We start from the raw sequence: 21,605 nt of genomic DNA, 5'->3' as shown, positions 1-21,605 counted from the left end.
GAAAGAGTGCTGGGGTCAGCTAACCCCAGCCAGATGCCTATCCAGCCTTCTCTTAAGACCCCCAAGGTAAGGAAGATCACCACCTCCCTTGGAAGCCCATCCTATATTTCCCTGTCATTTGTAATCTCAAATACAAACTCAAGCTATCCCTGATTTTATTGGCCTATGCTTTAAAGAATTGATTTTTTTTCCCCTTTCATTTTATGTACTTTTTCAGTTGCCTATTTAATTGTTAGTTTCTAACCTTTAACTTGATGAAAGATATCCTTATCTTATAGGACATTTTTCTTACATCATAACTGAACTGATGTGTTTTAACCTGTTTCTTTTTCTTTGTTTGGTTATTTGTTTTATATTTTGTTTACTTCTGTCCTATAATTATGCTTTTTCTGTTGCTGATCTGATCTGAAACTTAAATACCTCACATGTTCAAATATGAACAGAAGCCCAACCTTAAAGCCATACTTTTGGCCTCCGAGTAATTCAAACGTGTGGTTTACTTGAGATTTGAAAATATATTTTGATTTTGATATTTAAAGTGGCTGTACTTAAAATCTGAGCTTTAGAGTTCAAAGTAATACTTACTCAAAGAAAAAACAAATTAACAAGCAAACAAGCTAAAAGAGGAAAAATGTTTTTAAATTACAGTTCTTTTGTCACCATATTTCTGTGAGTTTTGTCTAGAAGCTTTGAAAATCTCTTTCAATTTTTAATCAAAGTCTGGATATGGGACAAGAAGGATGTATCATCTTAAAATTCTGTTAGCTTTGCTGATACCTCAAGAGATTATGTCTGTTTATTTACCTCCCAAGCCTGTCATATCCGTATGTCATGGTATATTGATGATTCAAAGACATCACAGATCTCTCAAAGATGTTTATATTACAAGTGTGTAAAATGTTTACTCTTCGCAAATCCAAGGAGTATTCTGTTCATAATTCACCCAATGTGTTAGATTCACCAGGTTATAATTCCAGCTGCATTTTAAGGCCCAGGACTTCTGGCCATTACACCCCATCAAATGATAAAATATATGTTACTTTCCGTAGGAGCAGGATTAGACCCGCAACATGAAAAGGGGAGATCTTCCATAAGAAGTTGTCCTTAAAAAAATCTGCCCTTCTCTCTGTGGAAGAAGATAAAAGCAACGTCCAAATGAAATTAAATACCAAAAGCAATCAAACACCATAATATTTACAAAGTCTGTTTGTATTCCTTCTGCTTTATCAACATTTTTAGGTAAAAGTGATGCCATATTTTTTATGCAAAGTTTGGCTTAACTGTTTCACTCTAATTAGAGTTGGAGTCTGTGGGCGCCTGCTGATAACATAATTGGTATTTTTTAATTTAAATATTTTCCAAAGTTCTCAAGTTCTTATGGACTAGATGCCCTATTATATCTCTAGCATCTGCAGTCCTATAAATAAGGTCCCTCCGGAGGTGGTGCAATCACCTACCCTGGAAATCTTCAAGAGGAGACTGGACAGTTACCTCACTGGAATCACCTGACCCCTAGTTCTCTTTCCTGATTGGTGCAGAGGGCTGGATCTGATGATCTTCTAAGGTCCCTTATGGCCTTACAAGCTATAAATCTATGAATTGAAGCCAAATGAGCAAGAACTAAAGAAACTCTTTTAAATGATATTTGTGAACAAAGAATTTGAATTTGTCAGAATCTTATGTTTAATTACTTGTGCAGGTGCAATTCTAGTTTTATGAGCCAATTATTGTTTTGTGCTCTCCTTTCCTCCTTTCAGAGTCTCTTAGTGCTGTAAAATAAATCTGCAGAAACAACTAATAGCCTAAATAGATTTATAAATGGCAAAGATAGTCCTGAAGGAGAAAGAGTCCTTTGTTAGTGAAGAAAGTAAGATAAACTCACCAGATACTTAGTTTCATTATATTGTGTCAATATTTGAGATTCAGTGTCATCTTGAAACACTGAATCATCACATATTCATTCTGCATCCTGAGGGAAAATTGTAAAGCTATTCAGACATTGCACTGACTGCAATGAAACTGAAAACTGTTCTGATTATTTGTTAGGCAACTGATTCTTTCCTTTCCATTTTCACACCTAAGATGGAAAGGGAAATCCCATGATTCCTTCTTCTATTTTCTTATGTAGTATTTTTTGTTTGATTGTGTAACCGGGGTGGTACTCCAAAAGGTACCCCCTCTCCAATTAAAGGGATCAGAGCAGGTGCACAAGCATTGTGGGAAGTATAGGGATTCTCCTCCCCCTATAGAGCAGAGCCAGACCACCACTGGGGACTTACCCATATACCTTTTAATGAGGGAACATAACAGGAATAATCAGGGGGGTATAGTGGACACCACAATGCCCCAAGGGGCAGGATTCAACAAAGGTTAGACACTTACAATCATTGGCAAAAGACAGGGTTAACAAAATATAAAACACAAAACACAAACAGCAGAGCAAAAAATACTGATTGGGGAAATATAAAAAGGCACAAAATACAAAATGTCAAAGGACAAAGAAATATAGGGCCTGGATCACTGGAGGGGGAGAAAGGGGGGAAAACACAATGGCTCCTGTCTACTGCAAGAGGAAATTTTTTTTGTTAGCTCACTCACCCCAAGTCACCAAAGCTGGGACTTAAACTCAGATCTCCCACATGCTAGGCAGGAACACTGCCACACATCCACCACTGCTGGTACTGCTGCAGGCTGCTAGGGGTCTTGACCTTCCTGAAGCCCCGGCCTCACATCTAGCTGCCTGGCCTCTGATTGGAAGAGCTGGAAGCCAAGCTGGGACTCCTCAGGTCGCTGCTCAGATCCTCCTGCTAACCACAGCCTCTCGTAGGGGATCCTGGAGCCCAGCAGGATGCCTCTCTTGCTGGCCACACACTGTGCTGCTGAGGGTCCCACTGCTGCCTGCAGGTCCTGCTCCTTCAGGCTCTTCTGGGGCAACTGCTTCCGCCCTGCTGGCTCAGCTCTTGCCAGCTCTTCGAATCTCATTCCTCATATTCCCTTGCTGGTCTCCCCTTGAGTCAGCCGTGCTGCCCTTTTTATCACCCTCCAGGTGACCCAAGGGGCCAATCAGGGGACATGAGGGGTGAATCTCTGGGCCTGATTGGTGAGGAAAGGGAATCCCAAGTCCTCCAATCATCTTTTGCCCTTTCAAAACCCCTGGGCTAGGTCACTGCCAGCTAGCCCGTCACATTTGTTTTTGTTTTGTTTTTAAACCATCAAGAAAACACAATAAATACCCTCAAAATTGCCATGTCTACCTAATGCAATGACCTGACAGCTGTAAGTAGCATTCTTCTATCTGATACCCATGGCAAAAAGCAAGAAGACCTGTGGAAGCTAGAGCTAGAGCTGTACATGAAGTCCTGAAAAGTTAATCCTCAAGGCCATGAATAGATGTTTTAGAATTTCTCTGAAATTCTTACCACTAAAAAAAGTCTGAGAGCTGGAGAAGACATGCATTCCAGACCCCTGGCTGGAGAGCTACTCAAGCGACTTCTCCATTATGGTGGCGCAAGAGTGCTGCTCCTGGGTGCTGCTCTCTGAGCTACCTCTGCTCTTACAGAGTCCATTAATAGACATCTTGTCCACTGACCTGCCTGGGAAGGGGGCAGGCTGTCAGCTGGCAGTTGGCAGATATTGGAAAGCAACAGCTGCCACAGATAGCCCTGGCAAGATTAAAGCCCTTCCAGAATGCCCCCTCCCATCCCACCAATCAGCTTATTGGCAGAAGAGGGAACCATCTCACACAGCCAGAACCTATTCCAGGAGGGTTCCACATACAGCAGAATGAATCCCTGCCCCCCCCCCCCCCCCCCCCCCCCCCACTTCCCCCAATCCTCCAATTATCTGATTGGTGGTATGGAGAGAAAAAAATTAAGGGACTCTATAGGGTTCCCTGACAATTCTCCCCTAGGTGGGCTTGGAAATGGAGGGAATGAAAGCAGAGGACTGTGGGATATTAAGTGTCCTCCCTATCCAAGAGAAGCATATAGCCATTCGAGTTAGATCAGAAGGAGGCAGAGCTTCCTGGTAGGTATCAATCTAATTTCTTATGGAAGAACCACTGCTCTTCTTAAAGAAAGCCCTTGAATAGCATGAAGGCTTTTTTTTTTTTTCCCAGCACAATTGTAATGCCTATTCATTGTATAAATCCACACAGTTCAGATTATCAACAGGACTAGATAAATGAGGTGGAGGGTGGGAGGAAATGAAACAAAAATATGCATGTAGTCAGGTCTTGTACTTGTTTGTATTTTAAAGCTCCATTTTATGCTCCAATGTCTCATACACAAGGCACTGATCACATTGCACCCAGGGTGACCTCTACGTTATCCTTCTTGTAGCTTTGGCCAGTGTGGAGGGCATGAGGGATTCACATGACATATGTTTCCCAGAGGGCCTTCTAATGATTTACACTGGGATCTCATAAAAAGAGACTGTCTTCTGACTACACATTTCTTCAGCATTTCTTTGCAATGTAAATTGCTAGAGAGACAAATGAAAAATAAAATAAGGCCAAAAAAGAGTATTACACTAAATTGAAAAAAGAAAACAAGGAAAAAAAGAAAGAAAAAGACTGGCATCATCATCATGTGTTAACAAGTGGTAGATGGTAGTCACATCAACCTGACACACAAGCCATCCACTGCATTAGATCCTAGTGGCCTCTTCATTGGCACATTAAAATAAATAAAAGGATTTATTTTTTTTTTCCAGGAGATGCAGGAAATGTCAAATCATGGTTATGGCAAGGATTTTATCTAGTGACCTGGGTAGAAATATCTCTCAACATTCTCTAGTTCAATAAAAATGAATCCAAAATACTAATGAAATACTCAGAGAATAGGAGTGATAACAAAAATCCACAATGTACATTAATATAGAAAATTAGTATCTAGAAGAAAATAAGGAAGTACTGGGTGCATCTACATATGTGCTTTACCATAGAGTAGACTAATTTGCTTAGCAGTAATGCGTCAGTTTCCATTTATGCCAGTATTAGGGTACAGTAAACTAATTAACTCCACCATAGGATAGTACTGTCAGGAACAATACTATCCTATGGTGGAGTGGTGGAGTACTTTACAGCACTGAAATGCACATGTAGATGATGACCATGGGCATACATTGCATACGCTCAGCCCAGCCAGCCAGGGGCCTGCTTCTTCTCAGCTCAACTTGCTGTTGTCTCAAGCACATGTGTAGATGCTGCAACTGGGAGCAATTGACTCTGGCTCAAACTGCTCCAGGGTTTATTGTGTCAAGAAGATTTGTGGAATATAGTTGCTACACACTTACTAAGAAAAAAGGGGGTAAAGAGGGAGGTAGAGGAAAGAAATTGTGGATGACAAGATAATAATATGACTGAGTTCAAAGCTGTTCATGATTTTTGTTGGGAAAACTAAAACTATTGCTTAGTTGAAAGTGACTTTTTTCCCTATAGAATATTATTGTTTCCAATAACTGTCATTTTCCGGCTTTTAATTTCAAAAGTTTAATTTTCATTTTTTTTCAGATTTATTTATTGATTTTCAATTGAAAAAGGTACACCTGATTTCAACAGTTTGCCAAATGTGGAGTAATGTGTGTTATTTCCAATAGGAAGAGAAACCAAGTTGAGATAAGCCTTGATACAATCCCTCCCTCCTCCTCCTCTCTTCTTTTTATAAAGGAGGTTAGAAAACATGTTTTCAGAAGAATCAAACAACCAAAGTGTCTTTAGTTACACATCGAAACCCCTTTCAAGCAGCAATAAGCCCAAATAAGCTTACTTCATCTCTAGGTTTTCTTAGGATCACAGTGCCACCAGTTTTCCAGTCCAGTGCTACTTGACTGTCATCTCTCTCCAGTTTCTGAACTTTTTAGAAATGAACAATTTCATTTACTCTCCAGTTAAAATGTTATCTTTTATGCTTTTTGAATGGACAAAAATGAAAAATTGAATTACATTTTAAATTTGAAGCAAAACATTTTCATTTGGTTCAAAAATATCAAGTTGAAATGTACAATACTTCCCAAAGGGGAAAAGCTATTATGTGCTAAACAATTCTAAAAACTGTTTATGTTGTTGTTTTAAGCTTATAGAAATAATAATATTGTTTTCTTTACCATCTCTGACAGAGACGACCGCAAACATAAAAAATGTGATTATTTTGTGAATTTATTTAGCACTAACATGCACTAAATAAACACTTGCATGGTGTGGATATGTATGTACGTACATATATATGCTTCTGCATGTCTATACAGACATTCATACACAGTAGCTATAAGTTTGCTTCTATGCTGTCAAGCAATTTATTCCTAAGGTGCCTTAGATAGCTAGTCTGGCTGTGGAGTCATCCATAAATGCCAAGAACTTTATGAATATCTGTATGCTTGGTATACCTTCTTATCATCTTTTTAGAAATGGTTAGCACATCGTCAGATCAGGCCTTGGTATTCTGTTGAGTAACAGGGTTAAAAAATGCATTTTACTAGATCATATGAGACTGGCTCCTAGCCAAAATTGTTAAACAGCATGCATCTTGTTTCAGCTGAGAACACATTTATTAATTCCTGCAGAGTCTTTTCTAGCTGTAAAGTTATCAGAGATTGTAAAAAACAAACTGAATTTTAGCACTGACTGATTTTTTTATATTGTCTGCATTTGTTTTAAGAGTTTTCCTGAACTTATATAAACTATGCCTAACTTTCTGTGTTTTCCTACATCCAAGACCTATTTGAAAAAGAAAAGATAACAGTTTCTAGAGTTTAAACCACATTACTACTAAAATGGGGGCTTCACAGTTAGAATTTTAAGAACCATGGAAAAAATAAAGACTTAAATAGTCTGTAGCATGCCCAAGAGTTCAGGGTCTCAAGTGGTCAATGGTCTTAATCGGCATAATTATATTGTCTTCTGTGGAAAGTCATTGATTTATTCTGAGTGAGATTCAGTCCACTAACTCTTGAGGAAATCAACAGTTGCTTGGAGTTACTCTATATACTTAAGAGTAGTTATAGAAAAACACATGGGAAGGCCTGGGAAATATATGAATTAAGAAATCACAGACTAGTCTAGAGTAATCGGTTTCCAATACATTTGAAGTCCATTAAGATATTCCAAAATGCCTTGGAAAGTACTCTGAGAATCTTACAGTTACTCTTTATTCTAGAAGGGCAACTACAGTGTATGGGATACTGCACCCACCTGGTCTTGTATAGGCGCTCTCTATCGACCTTAGAGTGCACACCTGGTTCCAGCCATGGGGCGTGTCCACAGAACCTGTGTGTTGGGTCACATTCACCCCCAATGGAGGCCCCGACACTTTCCTGCCATGACTTGATCTTCTTTTCTTCAGTGGTGGGGTCCTCCTCGTGGATTCTCGCAGACCAGGTGCTGCCCTTAGTGGGCATTCTTGGGGCTCCACCTCCCCTACACCCAAGCCATACACCAACCCTCAGGACAGTCAGATGATAGGTTTCCAGCCTGCCCCTTGGATGTTCTTGACTTCTCTCTTCTCTCCTTGTCCATCTCTCGGCGCCCCTTTACCCTGGATGACTGCGGAGCGTAGGACTGTACTCATCACTGCATCCACTTTCCCTCTGAGGAAGCTTATCCTACATCTTAGCTTACTTATACTTATCTATAGGGAATAGAGAGGGAGAGAAAAGGGAAGAAATGGTTGGGGAAGGGGAGGGAATGCATTTTAAAATAAATACCAAAAAAATAAATTAAAAAAATGGGGGTTTTGCTACACTTTCTTTGGGTGGTTCAGCCCTGCCTCAGGTCCTGCCATGGGATGGTGCTCCAGGGCCTCCATTTGTGTCCCCCTGGGACAGATACATATTTAGATACATGATTGCAGGACTCCCATTGACTTCCAAAAATGTATGGTCATTTTTGCTAGCTAGTTTTGGGATGGAAAGCAAGCCTGTATTATATAATTGTTCATGACTTGGTATAGCAAATACGAAAAGCCAGCTGTTGTGTGAAAATTGGAGTATGCATGAGAGAGAGGTTTAATGAGTTATGAACAGAAATAGTGCATTTGCTACCAAATTCTGAGATCCTACTTGAAAACCTATTTCCTCCATGGTTTCTAACATGCTTATTGTCAAAGCAAGGCACTTTAATTAGAACTAGTAAAGTATAGAGGTCAATCAATCAGATGTTCAACAAAATAAGCAAACCTGGCATTATACCCTGAAGATCACTAGACTTAACCTCTGAACTGCCATAGAGAATTAATTCCAAAGGTGTGGCTCTGAAATATGAACAAATGCCACAGGTATTCTAGCTAAGTATATAACCATGAGATAATCACTAAGATTGTGAGAAAGTGAAGCTTCAGTTTACAGATGCCCTCACATTTTCTGTGATAGTGTCAAGGTCTTCACATAGAAATAGAAATAGACATCAAACCTATTTCTATTGCACTTATACACAGGTAGCAATCTGGTTTACCAGAGGTACAGTTTCTCAAAGGACATGCATGTGGGCTAATTACAGACACACAAAAAAACCAAGGTGGAATCATCTATTCAGCTTTCTCTAAACTACATAGATTGGACCATTAACAACCAGAATACACATTTACACATCAGTTGGTCAAGACAGGTAGATGTCTACACAGGCCACAGCCAGAAGGTGGGGGGGGGCAGTTGTGTACACCTTTTAGCCTGTTGAGATCCACCCCCTCACCCTTCCCCCCACCCCCAGCCATGGGAGGGGCAGGCAAGGAACAGAAGATCTCTTTGCCATGCCCTTCCCCTAGCTGGGGTCTGCACAGTGGGTCAGAAGTAAAAGCCCCAAAGCAGGGGCTTCCCCACACACCCACATAGCTCTGCCAGTATGCTAATGCCCCAGCCTGTCAGCCCTAGGTGGGGTGGAGGGGAATGGACCCTAACCCCTCAGCCAGGGTCTGCATAGATCTTGGGGGCTCCCTTCTTCCCTCCCCCACCCCACTGTGCAGACTCCGGCTGGGGAACTGGAACAAGGGGTATCCATTCCCCACTCCAAGTCCCCCACCATGGCTGATGAGCAGGAAGCTGGCAAGGAGGTGGGGCTGAGATGTTCACTGCCTATCAGATCTGTGGTGTGGGGGGTAAGACCCACTGTGCAGACCCCATTTGGGAGGCTGAAGCAGGGATCTCTTCCCCTCCACACATCCCCCCATAGCTGACAGGCAGGGGGCTGGCAAGGGTGTGGGACTGGGGCATTTGCAGCCTGGTGGAGCTGCAGGGTGGAAAGCTGTAACCTAGGGGATTTTCCTCCCACCCCCTCTGCTGTGCAGACACCCTGCTTTTCAGGGTTAGAGGCATGTTCCCCATCCTTTCCCTCCGCTGTGTTGTTGCTGGTGAAACTGGGGAGGTTGTTTCAGCTCTGTGACAACTGAGGGTGGGGCCACCCAGTTTGTCTGGAGCAGACAAGCTGGGTTAGAAGCTAGCCACCGGATCTATAGGGGTTAGGAGGATTAGCGGGGGCGGGGGGATGCCGTGGGACTGACACCTAACTTGTGTCAGGAGGGGATGTGGGACAGATGTTCAATAGAGCAGTTTAAGCTAAATCTGCTAAGTCTGATATTACATCCTTCCAGGTCCATCTTAATCATTTTTGGCCATTTTTTGGCCATTTTGAAACTTGTCTGTCAACTGAACTTCTGTTCTGTTACACGTTGAAACCAGTTTCTGATCACTTGTAGTGGTTTATGTGTAATGTTTCTTCCTAGCCATTTAGACTGAGAATGTATGGAAACTTATGCACTTGCTATGCACATGCATGCCTAAGTGTGCATGCCATTCTGGACATGTACTGATACCCAAGGCAAAAAAATGTAGATGCCTGGAAACCCATGTTTAATAAGTGTTAGGTTCCAGTGGAGGAGGAAGTCCCTTCCTTGTTTTAGCCCCATTTCATTGCTCCCCAACTATTGTATATAATGAGTATATTATGCAAGGGGCAAGGACTCATGTTCAAAAGGAGTGTAGAGGAAAGATTTCAATAATGGCTGACATGAGGCATGGTGCTCAGAGCACTCTGATTCAAAGGTTTGAATCCCTTGAGGCATGTGGAGAAAGTTCAGCTTCTTGACACTTGACAGCACTGAAATGGTCCCTTAGGCCTGCAAGGCCTAGGGCAGCCTTGACATAGGTAGGCTAAGAGTGCATTCATAGAGTTATGTGATTGTATGACCTGCTCACTACAGAGTGTAACAGGGAGACTAGCTCCAACCCTGTTATGGAGGTATTTACTGCACGTATTCACCGGGAGTCCAGAGGACTGGGTGAAAGGAAATGATGTCATCAAGCTGCATCACTTAGTCTGAAAACTCCCACACCTGAAATGAAAGAAAGGAACTGATAGCCCTTTTTCCCCTAACACTGATAATATCTGAGAACTGAAGACATCTGATTGCCCTTCAAGGAACCAGAGCCCACTTTGAGACTCCTGGCCAGCACTCAATGTGTATTATTAGGACTGGTAATATACAATTACTTGCTTGCTAATATTGTTGTCTCTAGTGGGTTATGGAATAGAGAAAATCCCACACAATTTACTGATTCGTTTTGATGCACTGGCTGGGGGAGTAGTTAGCTGATTGCACGATTTCACAATGATTACACACTTAATTTATACAACACAATTTTATTTTAAAACTCTTTGCTACGTATATAACACTGCTTAGCTTTAAGAAACACCACAAACATTAAAAACACAATAATTACATATATCAGAAACAATGCTCCGAATGCACTTCCTTCCCAAACAATGCTATAAGAATTAGTGTTACAAAAACAACTACAATTACAACTAAAAGTTAAATTTGAATCAATACTATTATTTTTCATAATATACTTATAATCCTAGAATTCCGAGAAGCCAAATACCAAAATATGGTTTCATTCCTCAGTAGTACGATTTAATGGGTTGGCCTCAGTAGTACGGTTCAATAGGCTGGCCTCAGCAATACGATTCAATGAGCTGGGCTCACCAGTGATAGGACTACGTCCCCTTCCTTCAGTCCCTTTCAGGTGCTCCGCGGCTTCAGCGTGAACTAAGAGATTCGTGTTCACGGAGAGGTTGGATTAGGTGATCAATCTAATCCGAGCTTACACTTGCGATTCTTCCTTCGTTGTTCTGCAAGTGAAGTCACCTCCAAATTGGGACAGTAAGTTACAGGTTTTTATTGAGTGAGCTGCCGTCAGTGGGCTCCTCCTACTCAACTTATCATAACTCCCAAATTTGGGCTCGGATCTTACTCAACAAAAATTACCTTTGTTGAGCATTTTGGGGAGACTTCTTCCATATCACTGTAAATACCCTTTTCTTAGCAATTTGGTTAAAAGGCCTTAGGCTTTGATGTCTCGGAATTCAGGATATTTGCTTTCTTTGTAAAAGACTTCTAAAGATACAATTTAAATTAAGGCTTTAAGTGAAGTCAGGACATCTTGCATGTAGCCTCAAAACAATGAGCTAGACAAGGAGATAAATCCTATCTTCTTCCTGAAACTGGCTAATGGGCAACCTTTACAAACATTCAAACTATTTCATTCAATATGACAATTGTATCTTGTTAAAATTACTGAAACTGCTAAGATTATAAGGTGTTCATGTTTGGAGTTAACACCTTATAATGCTCAATAAAACTAATTTATTAAAGAGATAACTGGGTTCTCATTTGGAGAAAATAAATAGGTAATTGGGTCCTTAGTTGAAAGGAATGAATAGGTCCTCATTTGAAAAAAAAAACCTGAAGCATACTTTAAGGCAATATCAATCCTGCTGTTTGCTCTCTCTCCATTTGGGAGGAGAGCCAGATACTCCCTGGTTCTTAGGACAACAGGAAAGGGTCCAGAACCCAAGTTTCCAACTTCTTGTGTGCTTGGATGAATGTTCTAACAACTGCACTGCCTGTGTGCCCATTCAACCATCCCCAGTGAATGATCATCAGATCATCACACCTACTCTGGACTCTTTGAAGAAACATTTGGACGTTTATCTTGCTGGGATCCTTTGACCCTAGCTGACTTCCTGCCCCTTGGGCAGGAGGCTGGACTCAATGATCTTATGAGGTCCCTTCCAGCCCTAATGTCTATGAAATCTATTAAATCTGGGTCCCTGCAGACCATTACATGTACTACACACTTCCTACAGAAATGTAATTCTCAGGTCATCAGTGTGGCTAGTGAGCTGTTAAACAGAAAACAGAAGGCATGGCTTGATGTTGTGGGCTTCCTACACAGCAGGTTATAGTACAATCAGTGTTAGTGCTTTACATAAAGCGGTAAAACTAGGAAACTAGGAATATTTACCATCTATTATAATCCATCGTGTGTGCGTGTGTTTATGTCCACATTCATTGACTGAGCAGTATGATCACTAGTACTTGCAAGCTCTACAAAGATATATGTTCTTCATCATATTCTTTGCACCTGGAGGCCAAAGGAATAAAAGCACACAGTACAATAACTCATAACATCAGGAAATCAGCAGTGTAGGTGCAGCTACACCTGCACTTAACTGTGCAATAGACTAATTCATTCTGGTGTAAATCACCCCAGTCTACACATGTGATGCTATTAGACTACAGCAAACTAATTTTTTCTGCCATAAGATAGATGCAGTTATTTTCACCAACAGTACTAAGTCAGAGGTGGACAAAGTCCAGCCCGCAGGCCAGGGTTTCAGCAGCAGTTTGAGCAGGGACAGAGCAGCTCCAGGCTGGCAGCAGGCTCATGGGATCTGGTCCAAGTTCTGGGTCATGGCATCAGGGGGTGACGGGGGATGATTGGGGCATGAGAGTGCATAAAGAGCAGAGCTCTGTGGCTAGGCAGCAGGTAGGGGTCTGTCTCCCTGCTGCCTGGGATGACTCATTCAATTTACATGCATTTAAATCAGGGGTGGGAAAAATGGCATATCTGGCCAGTAGCTAGACTCCATTTCCCAGCAGTCCCTGCCCACATGGCTAGGATCAGTCTCCATGGAGACTCCAGCTGCATCTGTGCTCTCATAGCGCAAGGCTGGATTTGCCATGGGGGCCAACCCCTGCTGTGCTGGCAGAGCACGTGGCAGAGCAGGGCAGGGAGCTGCCCTGAAGCAGGTGGGATCTTGTGGCAGGAGCAGGTTGGTCTGGGGCCAGGGAAGACCTGCTATCTACAGCCTGTATGCCCCTTCCTGGAGCATACAGGCTGTAGGTCATGGCTTTGCCCTGGCTGCCCCCACTGCAAAATCCTAGCAGCTCCAGAGAATCCCCCTGCTCTGGCCTGCTGTGTGAGCTACAGCACGGCCTAGGCCAGTCTCCGTGGCAACCCCAGTCTTGCATTATCACTGCACAGATGTGGCTGGGGTTTCCATGGAAACTGGCCCCTGCCATACAGGTAGGGGCTGCTGGGAAACAGTCTGGCTGCTGGCTGGATCCGCCATTTTGCCCACCCCTGATCTAAATGCATGTGTAAATGCTGACCCAGCCATAAATTTCAATGGGTTATCCCAGGCAGCAGGGGGACAGACTGCCTGCTGCCTAGTCACAAAGCTCTGCTCTTTGGGCACTCTCATGTCCCAGCCAACCCCTCCACCCCCTGATGCCATGACCCAGAGCCTGGACCTGACCCCATGAGTATGCTGATAGCCTGGAGCTGCTCTGCCCTGGTTCAAACTGCTGCAGTTCTGATTCACATGTAAACACTGTGCCCAGGAGCAATTAGCTTCATCACAAACTGCACTGAAGTTTATTCGTTTAATTTAATTGCACATGTAGATGTACCCTTTGTGGTGGTCCTAGCAACAGCTACAGATTAGTCATTTAAAAATTCAGAATGTTGTGTCAGTACATCTTGAATCATAAATATCCACATGTACTGTAAATAAAATGGGAGGCACTGGAAGGTGAACATTTGGATGTTGCTTACTATGTATGATTGCTTATGCCTATATAACCTAGTGACTATGTTGTTGCTATCTTTATATAATAAAAACATCAGGTTAGAATCCTGTTGCTGGTTTATATAAATCAAACTATTTTTAAGAATACCAGCAATGGTATTCAATTCAATTTAATCCTTGGACTGGGGAGGCAGAAGGAACCCCTGTCTTTAACTGATAGGCCTGCAATTCCCAGGGTCCTCCTTGCTCCCTTTCTTGAATACAGGGACCACATTGGCCTTCTTCCTACATTCTACATATCTAAAGAATGTCCTTCAGGGCCTTGCCAACCAATCTCCTAAGCTTGTGAAAGTCAACTTTCCTAAAATCAAGGATTTCTACCCTAATGGCTGATTTCCCTGACTTATGGTGGATGGAGAAAGTGATCATCTCATGGACACTTTCATCCAGTTTCCCTTAGATCCTCAGGCTGCACATTAGACCATCCCCTTTGGCCAGAACCAAGTCTAGGAGTGCCTTGCTCCTGGTCGGCCCATAGACTTCTTGAGTCAGATAGAGCTCTTCTATGCAAATGAGGAAGCTCTGTGAGAGATAAGATCTTGCTGGGTGCTCAACCCATGAGATGTCTGGGTACTTGAAGTCCCCCATGATGACCATTCTCTGAGAGTGTTCAGCCTTTGCCAGTTCTCTAGAGAATTCCTGGTTGAGCTCTTCCTCTTGGTTTAGAGGTCTGTAGTAAACTCTTACAATCAAATCCCCTTCCCAGTGCTCTCCCCATATCTTGGCCCAGAACATCTTAAGTTGCCCTTCTTTATTGCCAAGCTCTGCTTCTATGGAGGTGTAATGTTCCTTCATATAGAGAGACACTCTGCACCCTTCTTTCCAACAGTCCCCATTGTGTTGACAGGCCAGTATTTTGACAGCTGAGAATAAGATCAAAAAGTAGAAATCTATTCAAAGATCAGCCCCAAAAAGAAGTGGGCAACTGGGGCAATGGGGCAACTGTCAACAACTGTAGCTGACCCGAATTGATTAGGAGTCAGGATCTGCAGAAAGCAAGTTTGCTTTCTACAAGTTTCTGCTTGCTAGGAGAATGAAGACTGCAAAGCTATCTCCTGTCTACTTAATATCTTGAGATAAATGTCAAAATTAAATGTTTTGCCAGATTAATTTTTCTCTATTTTGGGGGTATAAATTATTTGATGAACTTGGCACAGATTTGCTAATAATTTTGGTTAATGTGAAACTGCATTCCCTAACAAATACATTTATTTCTCAGAAATATTTCATCCAGGTTTCATTCTGACCACATTAAACCCCAGGCATTCTGCAGTCACTCCCTATCCTGGGGAACTATACTGATCTATACTAACTATACTGAGTTATGGTGGGTGAATTGTGGAGCCCAGAATTGGATGCAGTACTCCAGCTGTGACCTCACCAAGGTTAAGTACAGTGGAAAGATGACATCCTGGGTCTTGCTCAAGATGCATCAGTAGAAGCAAGCCATAGTTTTGTTCACTTTGCCAGCTGCAATATCACACTGGTGATTCATATTCATCTTGTGGTCAATCATAACCCCTGACTCTTTCAGCCATGGTGCTAGCAAGTGTAGCATTGCCAAGCCTATAAGTGTGATGTGTGGTTTCCACATCCCTCCTCCCCTGAGGTGGAGCACCTTGCATTTCTCCATAATGAATGCCATCAGATTTTCATTCTCCCACCTTGCAAGCCTATCAAGGTCAGTCTGGATCACTAGCCTATCCTCAAGTGTGGATACTCTTCCCCAAAGTTTGGCGTCATCAGCAAACTTGGCTAGTCCACTTCTGATACCAGAGTCCAGATTGTTTATAAAGACATTAAAGAGTACAGGTCCGAGAATAGATCCTTGGGGGGCTCTACTGGTCACTGAGTGCCATTTTGATTTGGTTCCATCAACTACCACTCTCTGATTCTGATGTTGGAGTCAGTTCCCCAGCCATTGGACTGTAGTGTAGTTGAGGCTGCAGTTGCCCAATTTTCACATGAGGACATCGTGGCACACCAGGTCAAAGTCTTTTTTAAAGTCCAATTATATGATATCAACCTCTTCCCTTTTGTTCAGGTGATACATCACCTGGTCATAAAAGGAAATGAGACTGGTCAGGCAAGACCTACCCACAACAAACCCATGCTGGCTATCCCTCAGAATGTTCCTTTCTGTTAGCCTGTCAAGAATGGTTTCTTTGATAATTTTTTCCAAGATCTTCCCAAGGATTGAGGTCAAACTAATTGGCCTGTAGTTTCCCAGATCTTCTTTCCTCCCTTTCTTAAAAATAGGTACCATATTGGCCCTCTTTCAATCTTCATGTACTTTGCTCAACTAACACGAGTTCTCAAATATCCTTGCCAGTGGCCACGCTACGATGTCTGCCAGTTCCTTTAGCACTCTTGGGTGCAGTCTATCCAGACTAGCTGATTTGCGGGTGTCCTCTCAAGGTGCTCCCTCACAAGATCTACACCAATGGTGGGCATATATTCTCTCTCACCGTGGTCAACCTGTATCACATCAGGCAGTGTGGCCCCTTTGGGCTGGTGAAAAAAACTCTGTGTTATACATTTTAAAATCTTCATTTCAAATGGAAACTTCTACCATGAAAACAAAATTATAGGAATTATAAACTGAATGTATTTAATTTACGTTGCCTGGTTCTTGCTCATAGGTCCTAAGCTTTATACAGCATTCATTGTAGTTAGAATTATCCCTTCTCAGAAGAATAAGAATGTCACATGCTCACTCCAGAAAACATATCATGTCCTGTTTGTCTACAGGAGATGTGCTTGACTAATCTGATGGCATAATTTAGCCTTTTACTGCTTAATTTCTTTCTTGGAGTTTTCTACATTGACTTTAATTAAGATCTCCCTATGCCTGGGAGCTTTGAGAGTTTTAAACAACAGCTTGTTTAGCAGGTGGGGTTTTATCACTGCTCTAGGGATCACCTATGGACAGAAGTTATTGTGTCTTTACAAAAGTCTTAGTAGCCTAAATTAAAGGGGAAAATGTAATGATTATAAAATGAGGACTGTCAATGGAAAAAATCAAACTGACACCCTCCCCAAACCTGATAAAATAAAAAAGAAACTGACTAATAAATACAAGTCAAGATAAACAATTAAACCACAGGAATTAGAACTTTTACAAAGTAATTTTCCATAGAAAATCAGTAGATGTTGAAATGGCACAGCTGAGGTAAAGCATGAATTGTAAAATAAGATTAAACAGAAATTTTTTTTAAGATATCTAAATTCCCTTTTCTTTAGCCCCGGGCCCAAATTTAAAAAGGCACCTAGTTCTAGTGACACTATACACTATCTCACATGAAATGTAATGTAAATCAAAGATGGAAGAGTCTTGCTCTCTGTTCCCCGATATACATAAACCCCCCCCCCCCCAAAAAAAAAAAACCAAAACATTCATAGCAACCACAACATTAAGTAGGGGAATGCATAGGCTGACCAACAGGAAATGTGGAAGAAGGTGGGTCTGAAATGCTGCCCTCTGTTGGACTTCCATGTCCTTTTTATTTTACCTGGCAACTCCAAGTTTGTAATTTCTGAAACAGACAAAAATATCATTTCAGTCAGAAACCCCTTCCCAGACTTAGCTGCCTAAGGCCATTCCTTTTTTGAGATAAGAGGTAAGAGGAATAAGAGGAATTAGACACCTTTTGCTCAATAGCTTGGTTAAAACACTCCCTCGGAATGCTTGTTCTTGAGTTCTAGGTTGCATTCAGCCTGAGGAGATTCAAACTGACATCTTCCATCAGGAAATTCCTTTAATGATGATCAGTTATGGCCTGAGCTAAGCCAATAGAAGTCTCCACTCTTCTTTTGATGCTGGCCTGCTGGGCAACCAAGAGTATAAGATTCATGGGACAAAAGAGATCAAGAAACATAGAACCTAGTTTGGTTAACCAATGAAGCTCCAGGGAAGGAGGAAGGATCCTAACACTGTTATTCATTCATTTATTCATTCATTTTACCCAACAACTATTTAGTGCAAAGTGCATGAAGAGTCCCAAGAGTCAAAATCCAGGGCACACTCCTTGCAAGGGAACTATGGACATCACTGAGATATATAATCAGGTCCTCTCCTATTTTTTTTTTTCTTCTGGTCCCTCAATTCTTGTACTCCTGGCTGCCCAGAATTTAAAACTGCTTCAGTCGCAGCTTACTATGGTTAGTCACCTGAAAAGGCCTGATATCCGGATGCTTTTCTCTATGCTCCTCCTCCCATATTCCATGAAACTTGTTACAACAGTAGTGAGAAATATGCTGGTAATTTGTCTCAGAGCTGTCCAAGGAAGGTGAGTTGCACAGAAGAATTTCTAGGTGATGATCTTCTAGCCATTAAGTGAAGAGAGGATATTTGAACCATCATCAGAGCTTTTGGTGGAAGATAGACTGGTCCCATAAAATTGAGCAGCCCACAGGCAGTTATAATTTATAACTGGGACTGCCCGATCTCTAGGAATATTATGACTTTTGCAAAACCTACTACTGAGCTCCACTAAGCTGGGTTAGGAACTGGACTATAGACAGAAAATAGTTTTTAATTATATATTTACTATTCTTGTTTTGACTTCCTTAATCTATATCATCATCAGGAACAATATAGGGATACAAATATAGTCTGGGAAATTTTCCAAATTCATTTGATAAAAAAATATATACTTGACAACAGGTGCATATAGTGTGGATTCATTAATGCAACCATCAGCAAAGCTGGAAAACTTGCAACTAAAGTGTGGTGAGGAAAAAAATCAACAATGGACCTTTTTGAAGGATAACAGTACTTTTGGTATCCTGTTTCCAGTTAGATACACATATAATCCAGTATGACAATGTACAATATTATGTAGAGAATGGAAGAAATTGTACCTAAAACAGAGGAGATTTTACAAGGGACCCTAATTTTATGTAATGTCAAACTTTAAAGGACATGTAAGGGCAACAAGTCATATAAGGAGAGGCTGAAGTAGCTAGGCATGTTCAGCTTGCAGCAAGGGCACTTAAGGGGGGACACGATATAAGATTAGTTCTGAGGATTCTTTTTAAAAGTGAAATTATTTTAATAATTTAAAACCATTATTTTCTAAGCCTCCTAATTTGTGAAGGGTAAGCCTTTGCTGCTGTATATGTTGAATAGTATTTATGAACATACTCCATGTTCTAAAAATAATGGGTTGCACTCTCAGCTATGTTAGAGCTTAGTACATGTTAGCACAAGGGTGAGCACATGTGGCTTTTCATCATATTTTGGTTCCTTCAGTCTTCAGGGGATCTCTTAGTGTATCTAAAGACAATTTCATATATGATCTAAATAGTAGTAACTGAAACATTCTCCAGATCACCAGAGAAACACGAAGTACTTGTTTCATACATTTTCTACTGATATCAGGTAAACATCCAGAGTTTTGAAAGTGTTAATATGAGTGTCTAGGGTCTTCTGATTATGCAGCACAGAGCAGAACTCATTGAACTCAAGGAACAGAAAAAAATGTACAGTAGAGTTGCGATGTTTTGTAACCATGAAGGTCTAGGAAGTGTATAAGAAGTAAGGATTTTTTATATCTTTTATTGAACCAACTGTATAGTTGGGAGAACTGTTGGACAAGCTTTCAGGCATCAAGTCCCCTTCCTCAGGTCACTCTGTATGAATTATATATGAATTCCATACATATATGGAAACTATAGTAGTTTAATTTTAATATGCACAAAGTCCAATTCTTATCTGACTTAATCTGGTGTAATTGTTATAATAATAATAATAGATGCTTTTCTTGTAGGAAGATGACTTGATTAAAATGGCAAATGATTAATTCTTTGATAAGAACTATTTAAGGAACTGCTGTAGTCGACATTAAATGGGTTATCATTTGTGGATATGAGGTACATATTCACAGAAGAGTGGCTGGCACTGATTGGCTTACTAAAAAAATAAATTTTAAGAGAGTTCTGCAAGGGTAAGCTACTTAGAGAAAGTATTCTCTAATAGCTTCTGACAGAATAGAACAGATCTAAAAGTATATAGGGTGAATTTGTAGATTATATACAGGCATACCCCGCTTAACACCCTTACTTGGTTTCTGAAAAACTGAGCTAAGCAAAACAAACGTTAAGTGAAACCAAAAGTATTTGACAATCCAAGACAGCAACCACAAGTGTTTTTAATGACCCAACATGGTGACTGCAAGAGTTATAACAAAACTCGCTGAGCACTAAGTGAAATCAGGTATTCATTTAAAATGAGCATTATAGTGAAATAGCACTAAGTGAAAAAGCAACATAGGGTGCATCCACACATGCAAACACGGGCGCTTGCAGCAGCTCAAATAGAAGCAGTGCAAATTTTAGCTGGGCCTTTTTGCCTCAGTGCACGTGCTTGGACATGCACTTTGTTGTGGAGAAAATTGTGCCATCCAGGGCAAAATAACCCTGCCTGGCTTCTCCCAGATCTTCAGCCAGGGGGAGCTAGAGCCCGGGGCCAGCACCTGTCTCGGCCCCAGAAGTATAAAAAGCCACCCTGGCAAGTAGCTCAGGGCTACTAGCTCTCAGGAGCTTCTGGGCCCAGCCAACTGGGACCTGGCGATACTATCCCTTGTGCCAGCTGAACTGCTGCTTCAGCCCTGAGAGTTCCCTGCACCCCCTACCAACTGCAGCAGTCTGACAGTGGGGGCTTCTGCCTGGCTCTGGCTGTGCACCTGCCAGACTTGGATGGGGAATGCAGAGCCAGTAGAGGCATCTGCCCCTCTGGGCCAGCTGCCGGTGGACTGTGGTTGCAGGGTTGACCTCTGTGCAGCACTACTGCCCGGTCATGTGGGCAGTTATTACCCAGAAGATGTTCTGGGTGTGGTGGCCTGCTTTGAACTGTCAAAGCATGTCCTCCTGGCCCCATTTGGCCAGGAGGTCAGCCACAGCCAGATGGGTCAAAGGTGCCAGCTCTGAGCAGGCAGGGCCCTGCCACTGGCCTCCCTACCAGGAATTCTGGTGTTCCCTATTGGAAAAATGAAAAATCCCTGATAAAAAAAAAAAAAAAAATTCCCAAAATCACTCCTAAAATACCCCCAAATCCATGTTCCTCCACAAGTAAAACAAAAGACCACTATAAAGAGAGAGAGTGTGTGAGACAGAGACAGTGATCGGTTGGACAATGTTTTACTGCTATATCTACAGTGTTAAAGCAAGTCTCTTATCATAATAATAAAGTGAACTCTAAATACATGTTTTATGAATTCATAAATACATATTTTGCTGCCCTCCCACAGGGCGATGACCCCCATACAAGGGCTATGGCCCCCCAACAGGGGATTCAGCCCCTACACAAGGGGTTTGACCTCCCAACAGAGGGTTCAGCCCCCACACAAGGGCTACACCCCCCAACAGGGGGTTTAGCCCCCAACAGGGGTTTTGTCCCCCACACAAAAGGTTCGGTCCCCCAAAAGGGGGTTCAGCCCCCCAAAAGATGTTCAGACCCCCAAAAGGGGGATCTGTACTCTCACCAGGGGTATGGCCCCCCAACAGGGGGTTGATCCCCCATAAAAAGGGATACAGCCCCGCAACAGGGGCCAAATGGCCCCTGCAGGGGCTACCACGCCCCTGCAAGGCCCACATGCCCCACCCCAGCACCCTGATTGCTGCCTCACCTGGCCCCGTTCTCCACCATCTGCTGCATCCCTCCCAATGTCTGCCCCACCCA

The sequence above is a fragment of the Alligator sinensis genome, unplaced genomic scaffold (genome assembly GCF_000455745.1).
Source record: "Alligator sinensis unplaced genomic scaffold, ASM45574v1 scaffold600_1, whole genome shotgun sequence".
NCBI lineage: Eukaryota > Metazoa > Chordata > Crocodylia > Alligatoridae > Alligator > Alligator sinensis.
This window is presented reverse-complemented; position numbering follows the sequence as displayed.